The sequence below is a fragment of the Euleptes europaea genome, chromosome 18, assembly GCF_029931775.1.
Source record: "Euleptes europaea isolate rEulEur1 chromosome 18, rEulEur1.hap1, whole genome shotgun sequence".
In the NCBI taxonomy this organism is placed as follows: Eukaryota; Metazoa; Chordata; class Lepidosauria; order Squamata; family Sphaerodactylidae; genus Euleptes; species Euleptes europaea.
The window spans coordinates 27,741,723-27,755,126 of NC_079329.1; the positions used below are offsets into that span (position 1 = coordinate 27,741,723).

The following is a 13,404-nucleotide window of genomic DNA, read 5'->3' on the forward strand; positions in this document are numbered from 1 at the left end:
CTGCTGCCCTCAACTTTTCCTAGCATTCTTGTCTTTTCCAGTGACTCTTGTCTTCTCATAATGTGTCCAAAATACGATAGCCTCAGTTTAGTCATTAAGTACATTAGGAGCAGGAAACCAGCTAGGGAAGTAGTTGGTCCCAGGAGTAAAGGAGCACTAAAGGAAGATAAATAGATTGCTGAGAAACTAAATGAATTATTCTCATCTGTCTTTACTGTTGAAGATATAGGGCAGATACATAGGTGTTGGGGAGGGAAGACTGTGGAGCTGGGGCAAATAGTGGTAACAAGGCAGGAAGTTCTCTAGAACATATAGACAAACTGCAAACTAACAAGTCACTGGGTCTAGACGGTATTCACCGTAAAGTTCAAGAACTTAAATGGGAAATTGCTGAACTTCTAACAATGATATGTAACATGTCCCTTAGATCAGCCTCTGTACCAGAGAACTGGAGAATGTCCAATGTAACACCCATTTTAAAAAAGGGTTCCAGGGGGGACCCAGGAAATTACAGGCCAGTTAGCTTAATGTCTGTTCTAGGTAAATTGATGGAAATCATTATTAAAGACAGAATTATCAAGCATATAGAAGGGAAAGCCCTGCTGAATAAAAACCAACATGGTTTCTGCAAAGGTAGGTCCTGTCTCAGTAACTTTTTAGAGTTTTTTGAAAGTGTCAATAAGCATATGGACAGGAATGAGCCTGTGGACATTATGTATTTGGATTTCCAAAAGGTTTTTCACAATGTTTCCCACCAAAGACTGCTAAGCAAACTTCATAGTAATGGGATAAGAGGACAAGTCCACTTATGGATTGAGAGCTGGCTGAAAAATAGGAAGCAGAGAGTAGGAATAAATGGTCAGTTCTCACAATGGAGGGATGTGAGCAGTGAGGTCCCTCAGGGATCTGTGTTGGGACCAGTGCTTTTCAACCTGTTCATCAGTGACCTGGAGCTGGGGGTGAACAGCGAGGTGGCCAAGTTTGCAGATGACACCAAATTATTTAGGGTGGTTAAAACAAAAAGGGACTGTGAAGAGATCCAAAAGGATCTCTCAAAACTGGAGGAGTGGCCTTTAAAATGGCAAATGCAATTTAGTGTGAGCAAGTAAAAAGTGATGCATATTGGGGCAAAAAATCCCAATGTCACATATACACTGATGGGATATGTGCTGGCAGCAACAGACCGAGAAAGGGATCTTGGGGTGGTAGTGGATAGCTCGATGAAAATGTCAACCCAGTGTGCGGCTGCCATGAAAAAGGCAAATACCATGCTGGTCATAATTAGAGAAGGAATAGAGAATAAAACTGCTGCTATCATACTGCCCTTGTACAAATCTATGGTGAGACCACACTTGGAATACTATGTACAAGTCTGGTCACCATACCCAAAAAACAATACTGCAGAGCTTGAGAAGGTGCAGAAAAGAGCAACCAAAATGATCAGGGGACTAGAGCAACTGCCCTATGAGGACCGGTTAAAATGCTTAGGGCTGTTTAGCTTAGAAAGAAGGCAGTTAAGGGGAGATATGATAGAGGTCTATAAAATCATGCATGGTATGGAGAGAATGGACAGGGAGAAGAGCTTCTTTCTCACACTAGCAGAACGTGGGGTCATCTGCTGAAGCTGGAGGGTGAGAAATTCAAAACTGATAAAAGGGAAGTATTTATTCACACAATGCATCGTTAAATTGTGGAACTCTCTGCCCCAGGATGTGGTGATGGCTGCCAACTTGGAAGGCTTTAAGATAGGGGTGGATATGTTCATGGAGGATAGGGCTATCCATGGCTATTAGTCAAAATGAAAACTAGCCATGATGCATACCTTTCCTCAGAGATTTCCAAATGTTTTGAGTCATGGAGCACTTTTCAGGAGTAAAATTAGTCACGGAGCACTAATTTTCACCTAGCACCTGTATACTAAACCGAATGACAGTAGTATGTTTCTTTCCAATCTCTTCAAGGAGCACTAGGAGATGCTTCGCGGAGCACCAAGTGCTCCTTGGAGCACATTTTGGTAACCTCTGTTCTACAGTATCAGAAGAGCATGCCCATTATATTAGGTGCTTTGAAACACAGGCAGGATAATGCTGCTGCAGTCATCTTGTTTGGGGGCTTCCTAGAGGCGCCTGGTTGGCCACTGAGTAAACAGACTGCTGGACTTGATGGGCCCTGGTCTGATCCAGCAGGGCTTTTCTTATGTTCTTATTAGCTCCAGGAAATGGCATTTACCAACTGTTGTGTTAACTGTCCAGCCATACTAGCGTTAAACCCTCCCATCACCCTTTTCTTGCTGCTCATAATCCAACACAAAAGCTCAAGTTCAGACAACACACAAAGCCATCTTTAATTAACCTAACTATGGTGTGTTATGGGTCATGCCACTAAATGTAGTTAGTTTGTACCTGTCAGACTAGTATAGTAAACTATGGTTTCAGAAACCCAGTGGCCGCTTCCAAATTGGGGGGGGGGGCACAAAACTGTGCTTCTAGCACAGCAATGGCAGCACATGACATGGCAGCAGGTGGGCACGGTGCCCACAAGCATCTGTTCTCTTGCTGCTTGCTGCTGCTGCACCCACTCCTCATTCTCCCCATCACACCTGTGCAAAAGCTCAGATGTAACAGTAGGGTTGCCAGCTCCGGATTGGGAATTACCTGGACATTCTGAGGGTGGCGCCTGAGGAGGGCAGGGTTTGGAGAGGGGAGGGACTTCAATGCCATAGAGTGCAGTGGCCAAAGAGGCCATTTTCTCCAGGAAAGCTGATCTCTATTGGCTGGAGATCAGTTAGAATAGTGGGAGATCTCCAGCCACCACCTGGAGGTTGGTAACCCTATGTAACAGAGATCTCACAACCACCCTTGTGACCCATCTTCAGCCGATAGAGATCAATTCACCTGGGAAAAATGGTTGCTTTGGCAATTGGACTCTATGACATTGGAGTCCCTCCTCTCCCCAATCCCTGCCCTCCTCAGGCTCCGCCCCAAAAACCTCCCGCCGGTAGAGAAGACAGAATTGGCAACCCTAGTTTGGGGCTTCAACAGGCCTCAGACTAGTAGGGCTGCCAGCCTCCAAGTGGTGGCTGGAGCTCTCCTGGGATTACAATTGATCTCCAGGCAACAGAGATCAGTTCACCTGGAGAAAATGGCTGCTTTGGCCATTGGACTCTATGGCATTGTACCCTGCTTTCAGTCCTTTCCAGCACCACTTTCTTCTCTCCTCTATTTGCTTTTTCCTTTGGCTCTAAAGAACTCAAAAACTTGCTCAGTGCTTTGTGATTGTTTTAATTGGGCCCATAAAGGTATTACCCTATTGCAGGGGTCGGCAAACTCATTAGTCAAAAGAGCCAAATATCAACAGTACAACGATTGAGATTTCTTTTGAGAGCCAAATTTCTTAAACTATATAGGTAGGTACACTGTTTATTAACTTAATAAACTTTAATTAAAGTTTTAAGTCTTAATTAAACTATAGGTACACTGAATAAAACGATATCATACTTAATAGTGATCTTATTTATTGATAAAAATTAAATTGTAAGTCCCTGCCATTTCCCCCTCCCCGTCCGGAGTCCTCATCTGGAGGCCTGGTCTACCGCCATAAAAGCCTATTGGTAGACCTGGCCTCCAGAGGCCCATAGAAGCCAATTGGTAGACCTGGCCTCTGAAGGGGGACTTTTCCCCCTCCTCGGAGTCCAGGTCTACCGCCAAGAAAGCCAGTGGGTAGACATGGCCTCCCAATGGGACTCAGCCGGAGGCCAGGTCTACCAAAAGAAGCCCGCCCTGCCCAACAGCTGATAGGCGGGGGGGCAGGAACTGCCGAGCCGCCCACCCAGCAATCACGTGGCTAGAGGGGAGGGGAGGCTTTAGCCTCCCAACCATTGAGGGCAAGGGGGACCCGGCCATTCTCCACGGCGGGGGGGGGGGGAGAGACAGAGTGCCCGCTCGCCCGCTCTCTCTCTTTCTCAGGTGCGCCGGCTCCACAGCCCGGCTGCCGGCGCAAGCGGGGGCAAGAGCAGGGGCTCCAAACCAAGTTCGGAGAGCCATACTCAACGGGCCAAAGAGCCGCATGTGGCTCTGGAGCCACAGTTTTGAGACCCCTGCCCTATTGTGACTGTGGATTTTTTGGTTTCTCTACACAGCTACCTGCAGTGTTCACTTCCACGCAACACCTTAGTGCACAGCTGTGCACTATGTCATGCGCACTAACAGCAAGAATTACTAAGCTGGACCTTCTGTCTATGAAACATCCAATTCTGACAACTGTAGGGTTGCCAGGTCCCTCTCCACCACCGGTGGGAGGTTTTTGGGGCAGAGTTTGCGGAGGGCGGGGTTTGGGAAGGGGAGGGACTTCAATGCCATGGAGTCCAATTGCCAAAGCGCCCATTTTCTCCAGGGGAACTGATCTCTATCTGCTGGAGATCAGTTGTAATAGCAGGAGATCTCCAGCTAGTACCTGGAAGTTGGCAACCCTAGATAACTGACTAACAGCTCAAGCCAATAATACTTGGAACATGCACAGAGGACTCGGGGGCAATTCTTTCTTCCTCGTCAGTCTTTCAGCTGTTTTTCATTCCTCCATAACTTTGATCGCTTTTACTAATAAACATGAAAGATCAGTGGAGGTTCCTTTCATCGGCGAAACCAGCTCCAAGATCTCTCGCCCAGATCAGTAAACGACAGAGGCTCCCTCTCCCCGAGCCTGAAGACATCATTACCAAGATACTAATCAAGGTTAAAACAGCACATCAGGAAAAAGGGGTCTAGTGCTACATGCGGATACGATGAAAAGAATGGCAAGTAGGTGAGTGTCGTGGTAGGTGAGTGTTGTGGTTTCAGAGGAACAATTAAATTATGAAGGATGGAAGGGTAAAGGATCTGACAGGTGCGCCCCGCCCGCTAATACAGCCATCCTTGTTACTAACCTGGTGACTTTAAACAAAGGGAACAGAGTCCAGGTTTCTTCCCTCCTGCAATTCGCCCGACGCCTGGTTAAGGACAGGAAAGGAGGAAATTCAGGAACAAACAAACTCAGAAAGGAATTGGGGGGACGGAGGGTTTGGGGTGAACAGGGGATGCAGGAGGTAAATATATCCGATCAAAAGGGCGGGGGTGTCTTTTTTTCCCCTTTTTAAACAAACAACATCAGGACAGATTTTTTTTTGTTTAAAAACTGAGAATTAAAACAAGCACAGCAAGAGATGGGAAAGGACAGGGTGCATTGCCGTGTGTTGTGGTCTCGGGTCTTCGATCACCAAGATGCTGAAGATCTGCCTGCTGCTGCAACAGATGCAGGAATAAACACTCAGGGATGGTTCCTATACTTGTGGGCCTTTCCTGGGTGCTCAATGGGAGGGAACCTGTTCTGCATACAGAAGGTCGCAGGTTCGACCCCAGGAGAACTGCTGCCAGTCAGAGTAGAAGATACTGAGCTCAATAGACCAACAGTCTGACTCAGCAGAGGGCAACTGTGTTTGTGTGTGTGTAGATAGATAGATAGATAGATAGATAGATAGATAGATAGATAGATAGATAGATAGATAGATAGATAGATAGATAGATAGACAGATAGATAGAAATAATTGTGCGCTGTCAAGTCATGTGTGTATGTATATATATGCAGGTTAGTATAGTATAGTATAGTATAGTATAGTATAGGATAGGATAGGATAGGATAGGATATATAGATAGTATATATAGATACATGTTAATGTATATATATATATATACACACACACACTATATACTATACTATACTATACTATACTATACTATACTATACTATACTATACTATAGTGTGTGTGTATATATATATATATATATATATATATACACACACACACACACACACACACACACACACACACATATACAGGTTAGTATTGGGACCAGAAGTGGTCCATATTTCGGATCTTTCCATATATTGGAATATTTTGGAATTTTTGCATATACATAATGCGATATCTTGGGGATGGGACTCAAATCCATTTGTTTTATATACACTTTCTACAAATAACCTGAATGTAATTTTAAACAATATTTTTAAAATAATTTTGTGTACATTGAACCACCAGAAAGCGAAGGTGTAACTATCTCGCCAGAATACCTGTATCAGCTGTTAAACAAGAGCAACAACAAACAAACTAACAACGGCAGGCTTTCAGTCTCCACCCACGATGCAGCGTACACTGTATTTTTATTTTTTTTAGGGGAGAGGAAACATTGAAAGCAGGTAACACGGATCTGCCTGCACGCCGGCTCGAAGGGTCCGGTTTTAGGATCAGTCCGGATATGGGATATCCAGATAAGGGATACGCTACCTCTCTGTATAAATCATATATATATGGTTTATATATGTACACATATACACATACATATACATACCCCATGTCCTTTTTACCACATGTGAAGCGAATGCTCCTCATGGGTGGCTTTATAAATAAATATCCAATTCACGAAGTTCTCCTGCCTCTGAAGGTGGTGGAAATGCATGGCAATCCGGCACTTAAACAAACGGGCACAATATGAAATTATGTACGTAGTAAAGGGGAGGGGAGAGGCACTCTTTCTCCTCTGCCCTGTGGAAAGAGAAAGCAGACTGGGGAGGGGTTGTGGATCATCGGTAGGGCATCTATTAGTAAGTGGTGTGTGAGACCTCAAAGCTGAGACCTTGGAGAGCGACTGGCAGGCAGAGTGGACAATACTATCCTTGATAGACCATGGGGCTGGCACTACATCGTGTATAAGGCAGGATGATCACGTTAACAAATGGTTGCCAAGTCTTCAACCAGTGTTGGTACCCACTGCTTGCGCAAGACTGCCCCTGTTTTATCTCATGTCCTGTTTCTCCACCAACCCTCTCTCCTACTATCATTCTCAAGCGGGGCAAAATTAGAAGCTTGCTAGGTGGAGGTGCATAGTGGGCAAGCAATACATCATCCTGAGAGACCTGGCTTTCATTTAAAAACACAAGGGTCTAGTCCTTTTCACTACAGTGGCCTACTTGGATAACTTTTTTTTTTTTAAAATAATTTTTTTATTAAATTTTACAATACAAAAAAAGAAAAGAAAAGAAAAATATATATATATATAGATATAAAAGGGTATTCACATAACATATTGAATACATTTCATTTTTTAATACATTCATCAAAAAAAAAAATACCCTTTCCCCCCACCCACCAAAAGTGACCCATCACCATGACTTCCATAGAAGTGTCCGGTAGCTTTATTTATTAATTATCTAAATTCTAATATTACTTAAAAAATAATTTTCTATAACTCACTAAATAACAAAGTAAAATCCATTTTTGCCAACTTATCCCAATATGAGGTGGCCTTAAACCATGTTAACTTAAATTCTTCCAAATCATTTCCATGCAGAATTTCCGTTAATCTGGCCATCCTCATATATAACCACACTTTCTCTCTCCATTCTATAATTGAGGGTTTACTTGTTTGTTTCCATACTCTAGCTATCACAATCCTTGCAGCAGCAAAACTATATTGGCAGATAATCCTATCCCGATCATGAATATCCTTTGTGGGTATTCCCAGTAAACAAAATAATGGTTTTCTTTTCACTTTACTATTAATCAAATTATTTGTTTCTTTTACTATTTTTTTCCAAAAATTTTTAATTTTTTTACAAGTCCACCAGACTTGTAAAATACATCATCCTGAGAGACCTGGCTTTCATTTAAAAACACAAGGGTCTAGTCCTTTTCACTACAGTGGCCTACTTGGATAACTTAACCAGAAGTGCCCAGAGCCGGGCCTATGGTGCAGTTCTGCAGGAGGAGAAAAATGTCGCTGAGCTAATATTATTTGTTTATTAAACCGTTTATACCCCACCTTTCCTTATGGTTCAAGGCGGCTTACAATACTAGTCAAAACCGTTTTCAGTTAAAAACAAAATAAAATAGCAAACCCCAATCTCTCCCCTCTCTTAACCCCCTAGCAAACAAGCAGGGCTTGCAGCACCTCCTGAAGATCTCTTCAGGGAGCCCATTCCACATATCTGGGGCCATGATGGAAAAGGCCCAGGCTCTGGTCAATGACAGATGTGCCATTCTAAGTGGTGGGATAGCCAATAGATGCCTGCCTGGATCCCATAGTTGGTACACAGGGACATATGGAAGGAGATGGTCCCTCAAATATGTGGGTCCCAAACCGGGAGCCAGTGTGGTGTAGTGGTTAAGAGCAGTGGTTTGGAGCGGTGGAGTCTGATCTGGAGAACCGGGTTTGATTCCCCGCTCCTCCACGTGAGCGGCGGAGGCTAATCTGGTGAACTGGATTTGTTTCCCCACTCCTACACATGAAGCCAGCTGGGTGACCTTGGGCAAGTTACAGCTCTGTTAGAGCTCTCTCAGCCCCACCTACCTCACAGGGTGTCTGTTGTAGGGAGGGGAAGGGAAGGTGATTGTAAGCCAGTTTGAGTCTCCCTTAAGTGAGAGAGAAAGTCGGCATATAAAAACCAACTTCTTCTTCTTCTTAAAGGTCATAACCAGAACCTTGAATTGAACTTGGAAACAGATGTTGCTGTTTCAAAATGGGCAATATATATTCTTAGCAGCTATCCCTTGACATTAATTGGGCTGCTGCATTCTGATCCAGTTATAGTTTCTGGGTTGTCTTAAAGGGCAGCCCCACATAAAGTGTGCTGTAGTAATCCAACTGTGCGGTTACAAAAGTGTGGATCAGCATGGCCAGATCGGCTAAGTCTCAGTTACGAAAACTGGCGAATCAAATGAAGTTGATAGAAGGTGCTCTCGGCCACTATGCCAACCTGCTTTTCAAAGAGCGAGGCAGGTTCCAGGAGCAACCCCAAGCTCTTAACTTGCATTGAAAAAGCCAACATCACTCCATCTAGGACAACCAGATTTAAATGGGTCAAGTGCAGATGTATCATTCAGAAAGCTCTCAAATGGCTCCGCCACCACACACTCCATCACCTTCCCTAGAAAAGGTGAATTGGAGACTGGTCTGTAATTGGCCATCTCATTCCTAGCCAATGAAGGTTTTTTTAGCCAGGGGTCTAAGAACTGCCTCCTTCAATGGCCTAGGGAGAGCCCCCTTAATCAGGGAGGAATTGACAATTTTTACTAATGGCTCCAAGACCTTTTCCCGGCAAGATTTTAAAAGCCAGGATGGGCATGGGTCCAGAGTACAGGTGGCGGCCCTCACGCTCATAAGGACCTCGTCAGCATCCACAAGCAAGAGCAATCTACCACAGCTGCCTGGAAACCAACAGGATCCAATCATCTCCGAGGGGGGAAGATGGAAAGCACACATGCTAAAGGCTTTAGAACATTAGATGCAGAGTTCTGCTTTCCAAGAATCTGAGTCCATTTTTACGTTTTAAAAATATCTAGTTCCTGGATTTATGAAGGCATGTTTGAAAGTGTGCAACCAATGAAATCTCAGAGCACAAAGGGGTTGCAGAATAAGATTTCCAAAAGTTCAGAGTGGGAATTCAGGGCCTTGCATAGATCTTCTCCCCTCTCCATAAGCAGCAGGAGCAAAACAAATTCTACGCAAAAGAGAAAAATTGCAGAACAAATTGCAGAACGCATCTTTTCTTGTTGAAGAATTTGGGTTAGATAGATGTATTTCCCCTACTGGTTTTTTTTGTTTTTGTTTTTTAGCGGAGTGTACAAATTTCGGATAAGAATTAATTGCACGACACACAAATACCTACAAACACACATGAGCACACAAAATTCCCCGGCAAACGGGAAAACATGCTCTCAAGAGAAGCAAGAGCGCACAACCCACTAACGCGAGGCCAATGCCTACTGACAGCTTAGCCATAAAAAACAAACAAAATCCCACACACGTACAGCCGCCCTCATCAATAAACAGGAATCCATCCCATCTGAGCGACAAAGAAGCGAATGGAATTTTCATGCATATCCAAGCTACATTAGTGCTCAAGGAGCCATCACACACACACACACACAGCCCCTCGAGTGTGCTCTGCTATAAACGACCTGGGTCTGCTCCTGTTCCTATCCAACGCAGCCCCTCTTCTGCCAGAAAAGATTGTAATTGACTGGTTGAGGGGCTTGGACGTCCATCTGTAAATCATGTGACTCTCTGGCCGAACTCCAACACGTTATGGAAGGGCTGCGTCAACGGCACCCTGGGTGGTGATCTTATCAAGTTGTTCTCTGCCCAGGTTCATTTCGCAAGTTTATAAAAAAATAAGATAAAAAGCTAGATGGGATCGAAAGGACAATCTGGCTTGCTGCTCCACATTGCCAGGCAGGATGTCTACCCTCCGCACACTTCACGAACGATCTGAGCAACCCACATACCGCACCGCAGGGTTGGTGTGCATCCTGCAATATTGTGGGAAAGCAGAAAAGTGCACAATTATGTGTAGGCTACAGAGTTCCACTTTTTGAGAATAATGGATTTCATTAATATATAGATATATACATACACACACACACACATGGATGACATTTCAAGCATTCTCCTTTTTCCCTAAACCCGGATTTGGTACAGGATTAGGGTTGCCAACCTACAGGTACTAGCTGAAGATCTCCTGCTATTACAGCTGATCTCCAGGTGATTGAGATCAGCTCACCTGGAGAAAATGGCTGCGTTGGCAATTGGACTCCATGGCATTGAAGTCCCTCCCCTACCCAAACGACGCACTCCTCAGACTCCGCCCCAAAAATCTCCTGGTATTTCCCAACCCGGAACTGGCAACCCTACCAAGGGCAGTATCTCACCACGCAGAAAAAAATGCCCTTATGTAGTGAAAACAAGTTCCAGGGCTGGTCTCTCGTAGGGAGCTGTATAGCAAGGGATACTATGCTCAGTCTGCCCCCCTTCCAAAGGGTTTCTCATGGCACTGCATAGGTAGGTGAGTTAAGGGCACCTTTCTCAACCCTGGATCTCATTCAAGTCCTTCTGTGCAGGCCCTGGGCCCTCCAAACTAGGGTTCCCAGGTCCTTCTTTGCAACCGGCGGGAGGTTTTTGGGGTGGAGTCTGAGGAGGGCAGGATTTGAGGAGGGGAGGGACTTCAATGCCATAGAGTCCAATGGCCAAAGCAGCCATTTTCTCCAGGTGAACTAATCTTTATCGGCTGGAGATCAGTTGTAACAGCAGGAGATCTCCAGCTACTACCAGGAGGTTGGCAACCCTGCTCCAAACCCTTTGACTTGGTGGCAAAGGACAACGTGCGGATGTTTAAGAGAGAGAGAGGGAGACCCAATTCCTGCCACGGCCTCTCCTGACTCTCCTGCCGCCTTTTACAATGGCTCCCAAAAGTTTAAATAAGAGCCTTGTGGTGTGGCTTGGAAGGCAGCTGACCCAGTAGCGGTGCCAGACGCATTGAAAAAACAGCCCCTGAGAAGCCTCTTTTATCCTTTGTCTTGGCAGGGAATGAAGCCTTCCCCCCCCCCTTCATCCCTCATTGTGTTTTTAACTCAGATCTCCAAGGCCTGGGGTGAGAGAGGGAAAAGAGATGACGCAAACTTTTTACGGCTGGCACAAGAGCTTCGTTCTGAGAGGGTTGGCAGGAGAAGGAATGGCGCCCAGTTCCGGGAAAGCAACAGGCGCCTCCGCTGTCTTCTGTCCATCAAGGGCCGCCGTTCTTTGACCCTCTTCCCCCCCCCTCTTGTCTTCTGGACTTCGACCAGGCACTCAGCCTTACTTTTTGATTTTAGCCTGGCCAAGTCAAATCCAAACTGTGTGCACATTGCTGAGAGCCAGCATGGTGTAGTGGTTAAGAGCTGTGGTCTGGAGTGGTGGACTCTGATCTGGAGAGCCGGGCTTGATTCGGACGCTAATCTGGTGAACTGGATTTGTTTCCCCGCACCTACACATGAAACCATCTGGGTGACCTTGGGCTAGTCACAGCTCTCTTAGAGCTCTCTCAGTCCCACCTACCTCACAAGGTGTCTGTTTTTTTGGGGGGGGAGAGAAGATGATTGTAAGCTGGTTTGATTCTCCCTTAAGTGGTAGAGAAAGTCAGCATAAAAAAACCAACTCTTCTTCCTCCTCCTCCTCCTCCTCACCCCAGGTAGTAGTCCACACATTACAGACTAGAAAGGTTGGGTTCAGCACCCTGTAACCTGAGTGTTTAGGGTTGCCAACCTCCAGGTGGCAGCTGGAGATCTCCTGCTATTACAACTGATCTCCAGCCGATAGAGATCAGTTCCCCTGGAGAAAATGGCCGCTTTGGCAATTGGACTCTATGGCATTGAAGTCCCTCCCCTCCCCAAACCCTGCCCTCTTCATACTCCGCCCCCAAAATCTCCCGGTATTTCCCAACCTGGAGCTGGCAACCCTATGAGTGTTGCAGGTTCTCTTGGGTTCCCATACATGTAGTGCCCCGTTTGGATCATGGTTGTGGCTGACTGCAGAGAAGGAGTTTCAGGCAGCATAGTGTAGTGGTCAAGAGTGGCGGACACTAATCGGGAGAACTGCACTCGATTTCCCCACTCCTTCACATGTAGCCTTCTAGGTGACCTTGGGCCAGTCACAGGTCTCCCTAAACTCTCTCAGCCCCACCTACCTCACAAGGTGCCTGTTGTGGGGAGGTGGAAGGGAAGGCGATTGAGACTCCTTACAGTAGAGGAAAGTGAGGTATAAAAACCAACTTTTCTTCTTCGTCCCTGCACCATTTTGCTGATGCGAAACAATCTCTTGGGGAATGCTATTTGACCTGCTTGGAAAACTCACAAATGTACATACGTATTTCCCCATCAAGTGCAACAGAACACTATCAGGACTAGTGGAGGTCAGGAAAATGATGGGTTTTTTTTGGGGGGGGGGGGAGACTGAAGACCCCTTCTTCATAGTTCCTGTAGATACTGGATATAGAATCTCATGTTGTGTGAATATTTCGAGGTGGGGACCAGGGGTGTATCCCTATAATCATTTTTTTGAGTCTAGGAATGGAAGAATGAATTGTCCCGAGCAAGGTAAACCAGAGTGACAGAAACAAAGCTCCATAATGAGAACCCAAAAACAAACAAACAAAGGACCCATGAGAAAACAAAAATTAGCCAACAAAGCGGGCCTTTGTTCATTTGTTTTAACAATTGTCATTCATGCTGAATTATTTACACACTCTTTATCTATGCTGCCACTGCTGGTCCCTGCTAAGCATGGAATCTGAGCATTGTGCATTCCACAGCTTGCTTGTCTTCACAAAGGCCTCGAGTTTTGGGAACTTAGACAAACACATGTGCACTAACTCACAAAAGGTTAAGAGCATCACTAGTCTCGAACCCAAGACTTCCCTTTGCAGTTCAGCACCAGCTACCTGAAGAAAGCTGTCCAAAGGCTGCATCCACACAGCGAAGATTCTCTATTTCCTTGTCATCACCACTGTGAATGCACAGGCATTCACGCTGTCAACAGTCACACTGGCAACAGAAAATCCAT

At 45.4% G+C, this 13,404-nt stretch overlaps 1 protein-coding gene across 7 annotated transcripts in view; it reads right to left on the reverse strand.

Moving 5' to 3' along the window:
* Positions 1-13,404, reverse strand: part of SRCIN1 (SRC kinase signaling inhibitor 1) — a 321,558-nt gene that overhangs the window by 263,303 nt on the left and 44,851 nt on the right. For 6 of the 7 annotated variants that reach the window (XM_056864754.1, XM_056864750.1, XM_056864755.1 and 3 more), the window contains exon 1: positions 4,922-4,954. The exons of the other annotated variant lie outside the window; for it this stretch is intronic. The gene's annotated coding sequence lies outside the window, so the exon portion shown is untranslated. Of the gene's footprint in view, positions 1-4,921; positions 4,955-13,404 lie in introns of those variants that run through there. 7 annotated transcript variants of the gene reach the window in all.